This window comes from Lissotriton helveticus, chromosome 6 (genome assembly GCF_964261635.1).
Source record: "Lissotriton helveticus chromosome 6, aLisHel1.1, whole genome shotgun sequence".
NCBI classification, from domain to species: Eukaryota; Metazoa; Chordata; class Amphibia; order Caudata; family Salamandridae; genus Lissotriton; species Lissotriton helveticus.
The window spans coordinates 1,949,967,730-1,949,973,838 of record NC_136067.1 but is presented as its reverse complement, the minus strand read 5'-3'; positions in this window follow the sequence as shown (position 1 = coordinate 1,949,973,838).

Genomic DNA, 6,109 nt, shown 5'->3' with positions numbered 1-6,109 from the left:
TGGAGGCGGAGCTGAGCACAGCCCTACCTGCAACTGAATAGGGTGTGCTCTGCTTTCACACAAAGGACAGAAATTTCCATGCGCTTCAAAACCACTATCTAGAAGTTTCTCCTACCTTCCAGAAAGAGGACATCGGGGTAAATAACAAGCATTAGAAATTCAATAGGTCTTGCATTTTCTTTAGTTAGAGCTATTGGTGTTCTTAATGGCAATGTCTTTTACCCTTGTGTTACCGAGTGGATGTATGTGGTTTGAGTGGAATTATGTGGTTTGGTTGATTTTTTTATTGGTTCATACTGACTTTTCTAACAAATGGTGCAACACGTTTAACCTAGCAGCACAAGCACTCCTGAGCAGGGCTGTTATATGTTTACTGGGTTTGTAGCATTATGTTCTGCAGAGTTGCCATTCTTTCAGATGGAAAGTTCTCAGTATCTTCACATTTAAGTGCTATATATCTCAACAATGGCTTTAGCATCACTGAGTTGCTAGATTGCCTTGCTTATCGCTAACTGCATCAGTGCACATTTCTCTGTATGCCCAGCTTTAGCATTGCACCCAAGGCAGCCTCTGCTCTACTCCCATAATATCTCTGCTGCAACATAATCACTATTAAATGTACTATTCCCAAAAATGAAATTACTTTGCTTTCAATCTTTTTCCCTATTATATCATATTCCAATTGTGTCAAAATCATGTTACATTGGAAGTAATAAAAGCATTTTCTTTAGTGTGAAGAGAGGCCTTTGTTTCTTTTTTTCTATTTAGATCAGGTTGTTGGTGCAGATGTGTGAGCCAGACTATTGTTTTAAAAACAATGCAAACATAATATATACGCTTAGAGGCACTTTTTGGTCAGTAGGCTTCATCTATTTATCTGTTGAATTGAGGTTCAAATTTTACTCCAGTCCACCACGGCATACAGGATGTGTCAATGGGTTAGATCACTTTTCCCATTGGCTCCATTCCCATTGAGCGGCTGCACAAAGATTGTGTGCGTTGTTCACATCCGCTTAAAAACTGTTTCTTTCTTTTCAGTCACAATGCTCTTTCAAAGTGTGCTATGATTTTTGTATATAGTCTTTAATAACCAGCTATTTATTTTGCTTGCACATCAGGTGCCCAGCTAGATGGCGATTTATGGCCTGTCTCCTTTTCAATGTTGCCGTTAGTATGTGTTTTAGTGACTTTATAGCTGAGTGCTTATTTGAGATTTAATTCCTCTTGTTGCCTTCTTATCAGGTAATAATAAAATGCATATCCCCACAGAAAGGTTTGTCTTCTCAAATATCGATAATAAAACATCTAGAGCAGTGAATGTTTTCTTTTTCTTTTTGAAATTTAATTTCAAACATGTGGTGGCCTCCTTAATGTGCCGGTCTGTTTTTTCTATATATGGCATATGCTTGCAATAAATAAAAATGGAGAAAAAAAACCTATGCCAAGGCCAAACCAATTGATTTTACCAATTCTTACTGTATTTAGAAATGATGGCGGGAGTGAATAAATTGTGAAGAAGGGCTCAATCTGTTACCACTGTGGGGCATAACACAGTATGTGGTTCATGCGAGGAGCTGAATTATATTGGTTGGGTATCCTTAGAGGCCAGACAGACAGCTCAAACCACATGCCTCAAGGAGCAGCATCCATAGGCACACATCTACTAATTGCCCTGAGCTGAGAGTGGCTAGTACCTTCAGCCAAAGTGTGCGGAAGCCTTGAAGTCAGCCCTTTGTTAGTTGGGCTACAGTCTGACCTGGTAGTGTGCCTCAGCGTGCATGGAATAAGTAGGGTCACCCACCACTCTACAGAGAACTAAGGTGATTGCCAGAACCTCTACGATCCTTTCTATGTTAAGAGGGCCAGCAGTTGGCAGAGCCAAGACTGAAGGAGAGCCCACATAAGGAGAAGCAATGAAAAGGATTGCCTGAACATATGTTTACCCCAGTGTCATGAGTCATGGTCAGAGACCAGATCTTTGGTTGCTGGCTGGTGGCAGCTGAAAGGGAGCTTGATGTAGGAAAAGGGATGGAGTGCACTTCTCTTTGTATGCCTCCACTATCAAACCTGCACTTCCCATCAGCAGACAAGCCAGTCATCTCAATCTCCAACCAGCCAACAGAGAGCATCTGAACTGACACTCTAATTGGGTTGTACTTCAGAAGCAGCAGCTCCTTGTTTTTGGAGACAACAGGCTCACCACTCAGTCTCAGCAGCAGCAGCATGGTTCCTTCCAACATCTTTCCTTAAGCGCTTACTGTGGTTGAATTCTGACAAGATGATTATGAATCAGCGGCTGAGCATTCTGGGAGAACACCCACTTTGCTATCCAGTGATTTGACGCCGACTATTCCAAAGCTCATTAGCTCAATTCCGTTCGAAACCTACAACATGGCCCAGATAGTGGATTGTTCTTCCCTTGCTTTGGGAAGCACCACATGAGGGATGCAGCCTTAGGACTGGACTCATGAACCAGATATCAGATCTCACTAGATTATTTCCCAAAACTTCACAGAGTATTACTCTTTTAAGGAGATGGACCATAGTTTTGTTCACAATTGGTTTTCCCCAGATTCTGGTTTTAAGTGAGAACTGTATCTTTGTATGGCATAGTAGTTCTCACATTCAATTAACCAATAGTAGTAAGTTTAACCAGAAGTAGTAAGTTTAACCAAAAGTAGTAAGTGCATTCTGTGAATACCAAAAGTAGTAAGTTTAGGATTTTGTCTCAGAATAGTTCTGTGAATCGGGCCATAAGCCCCCTTTGTGACTTGTTTACCGAGATGTGTTCATCTCCAGGCTGAGCGCTCGAGGACAGTAAACAGTTGAAGTCACTGCATGGCTAGAGGGAGAACTTTGACAAGGCGCACAAATATCGTGAAAGGAGATAGAAGTATCCGTGTATTACGCGCACTATTTTCCAACTCATTTATACGCGCTCCAGGCTTCCAATGAGTTAAATGCTGCGCAGGCAGGGACCTGCCGGAGATCACCCTGAGCGTGGCCAGCAGCTTATTCAGGGCTTTAACTCAAAGGATCCCAACCACAATAACGGGGTCTTTTATTCACTAGACTTATTTAATCTAAACATTTTCCCGGGGGCTACAAAGTTTGGTCAATGGCTGAGGACGGTGTAAAGTGGGTGTAGGGGATTCAAAGCATGTATATCTAGTGGCTGCCTTTAAAAAGGAAGGTGTTCCTAAAGTTAAGGACCTGGCTACTTCCTTTCCCTAACTGCAATTAACCTATACATAGGTGATTGCTGTATATTTAAAAAAAAATCGCATCCATGTTAGTGCTGAATCGAGGAAACAGCAGCCCAGTGCCGCTGCTGCCCAGGGGGCCGCATGTAAAGGTCAGGAGGGCCGCATGCTGCCCCGGGCCGTACTTTGAGTATCACTGATCTAAAGCATCTGAGGCAGCGTTATTTACTTCTATAGGGAAGCACGCTCATATGAATAATATCTAAGGGCATTGTACTGGGCCCTCACCCTAGGCCCGGTGCTTGGTGAATGTTACAGGTATGTTGTTGGGCCTTTATGATCGAGGCAAAAAACTCTGAGTCATTGGATGTGAACGCTGTTCTCTTTCTAAACACTGCCTTTGGGGTAGTTTTCATAGAATCCTAGCAGGTTTGGAAAACAAGTAGTCTGTGGTGCCATGAACGGCTTGTATTGTTTCTCGACATGTTTTCATAGATCTCAGTGCTGCCTTAAACCAGACCCCAGACGGGAGGAGTGAGGAGGGGCCATCACATACTGTAACAAGTGGAAGCGTGAAGGCACTTAAAGTATGATGGCCAACAAAAATGTTTTACTTAATCAAATCAGTGGGGAGGAAACTAAGCACACAAAGGAGGGGCATTTAGAAAAAGGCACCAATAAAAAGAAAGCGTTTAAGACATGCACAACAAAGCATGAATGGCAATACATAGGCCTGCTTAAAGCCATAGACTGATTTATATATGTCTTGCAGACAGTACAAGCACTGCTTAAGCTGGGACTAATAATAGGACCTTCAGACCCTCTCTCCAGTTCATTCCCGGACCTGAGGAAAGACTCTCAGAGGACTGCCTGCTGCTGTCACCTGCTGTGCACTTTGCAAGACTGCTATGCTGTACCTAAAAAGACTGCTTGCTGCCTGGAGCTTGCCTTGAACCCTCAGAGGCCAGCCCTGCTGTTGAGCCCTGCATCTTCACCTGAACCCAAGACTACCAGAGTGATTCCAAGGGTGTCCCTTCCTGGCCTCCTGTTCAGAGCCACAGGGATACAGAAAGTCCCCATCATCTTGAACCCGCACCTGGACCCAGCCTGAGTGAGTCCTGAACCCCAAGTGGTTTCCTGACAGCCCCGGACCCTTGTTTGAGGTGCTAAAGGTGCCCAGATGACCAAATTCAAAAACTGTGAAAAAGTATTGGCCAAAATCTGCTCTGAGAAACAGGAGGAGCCTGGGACCAACCTGCTCACCAATCCGCCCGAAGTGCATCACTTGTTGGATTGACTTTGCAACTTCTCCCTTTATTTTCTTCTTCGCAGTAGTAAATCCTGTTCAGCGGTCTTGCACAAAAGGGGTATCCAGCCTTGTTGAACCATCTTCGGCTACAGCCCTCTGCCTCATCCCTGTGGAGATTTTTGACTTCCAAAAAGAGACTATGTCCGAATGTAGGAATCTTTATTTCATCTCCGACCCAAGGTTGTCCGATAAGGACGCTACCTCCTCAGACACCTTCTGCAGCCTTGCCCTGCTGAACATTACCTTCTCAGAACATTTTTCTCAAAACTCCTCCTAACTTCGAAGGTAAGCACTGACCAGGTCAATCCACTTCTTGTATATGAACTGCGCTTCATTGCAGTCAGACATATTTTTCGACTTTGACCCTGTCTGACACAACAAGATGTCCATGGATGGCGCTTTGATCCTTTAGATGCACGTTTTACTAAAAACTTTAAAAATACATAAATCCTGTTCTACCAATTGGATTTTTGTAATTTTGGGATCAAATCATTTATTTAAATTTCATCTATTGTTCTAAATTGGTATGAGATTTTTCTTGTGTTGTGTTCTCCCTTAATTACTGTTTGTATGATGCATAAATACTTTAGACATTGCCCCTAAGTTAAGCCTGACTTTTTTGTGCCAAGCTAACCATGATTAAGCACAGGTTAATTTAGTGACCTTTTGTGGTTTCACTCTGCAAGGGATTGTAGTTGTAGCTTGACCAGGTCTCAAACCCCGGTCAACCAACAGCCCAAGTTCTCACAATCATTGTGTGTCTGTATGAACACAGACAATGCACGCCCATCGTGTTCATGACAAAATAGTATGATATCTTTGGCATGGTCTGGCATTCCAAAAATGGGTGTGTAGGAAGGTAGGATCCTTTTAGCATGGTTACCCCCACTTTTTGTCTGGTGTTGGTGTATTTTTGACTAGTCTGAAATTTGGCTATGATAGTACTTCTGTACCTTCACAATTGGCTACTGGTATACCCCTATAAGTCCCTAGCCTATGGTAGTGAGGTACACAGGGCATAGGCAGACCAGCTTTCTCCCATGGGCTGCAGCATGTTTTGTGCCACCAATGAGAGACCACTCAAACTGTGACAACAGGCCTGCCATTGCAGCCTGTGTTAGCTGGTGCTTGCACCACTTATGACAGATATACTTTTTCATATATCTGAGGTCACCACAATGAAATGAAAATGAAATGAAAAGAATCTTATAACGCGCAACTAAGCCCGAAGGCATCAAGGCGCCTAACAACAAAAGCCTATAAGTCACCCCTAAGGCAGGCCTTTCAATGCTGAAGGGAGGGTGCTGGATTATAAGTCTGTGGGTGCCCCTGCATTAACAGGACACCCCTACAAACCCCGAGTCAATTCTTCAGACTTTGTAAGTGCGGTCAGCCATTTTGATACATATAGTGGGCACCCATGACTATGCGATGGCTAACGATACAGTGGATATGTTGAACCTGGTCTCAAACATGTTGGAATTATACCCCAACACCATTACCCATGTTGAAGGTATGATATCATGCACCGGGGGGTCCCAGTACTCCCGGTAACAGCCTTCCAGGGTCTGCCAGCAAGCTAGTGCTACTGCCGACC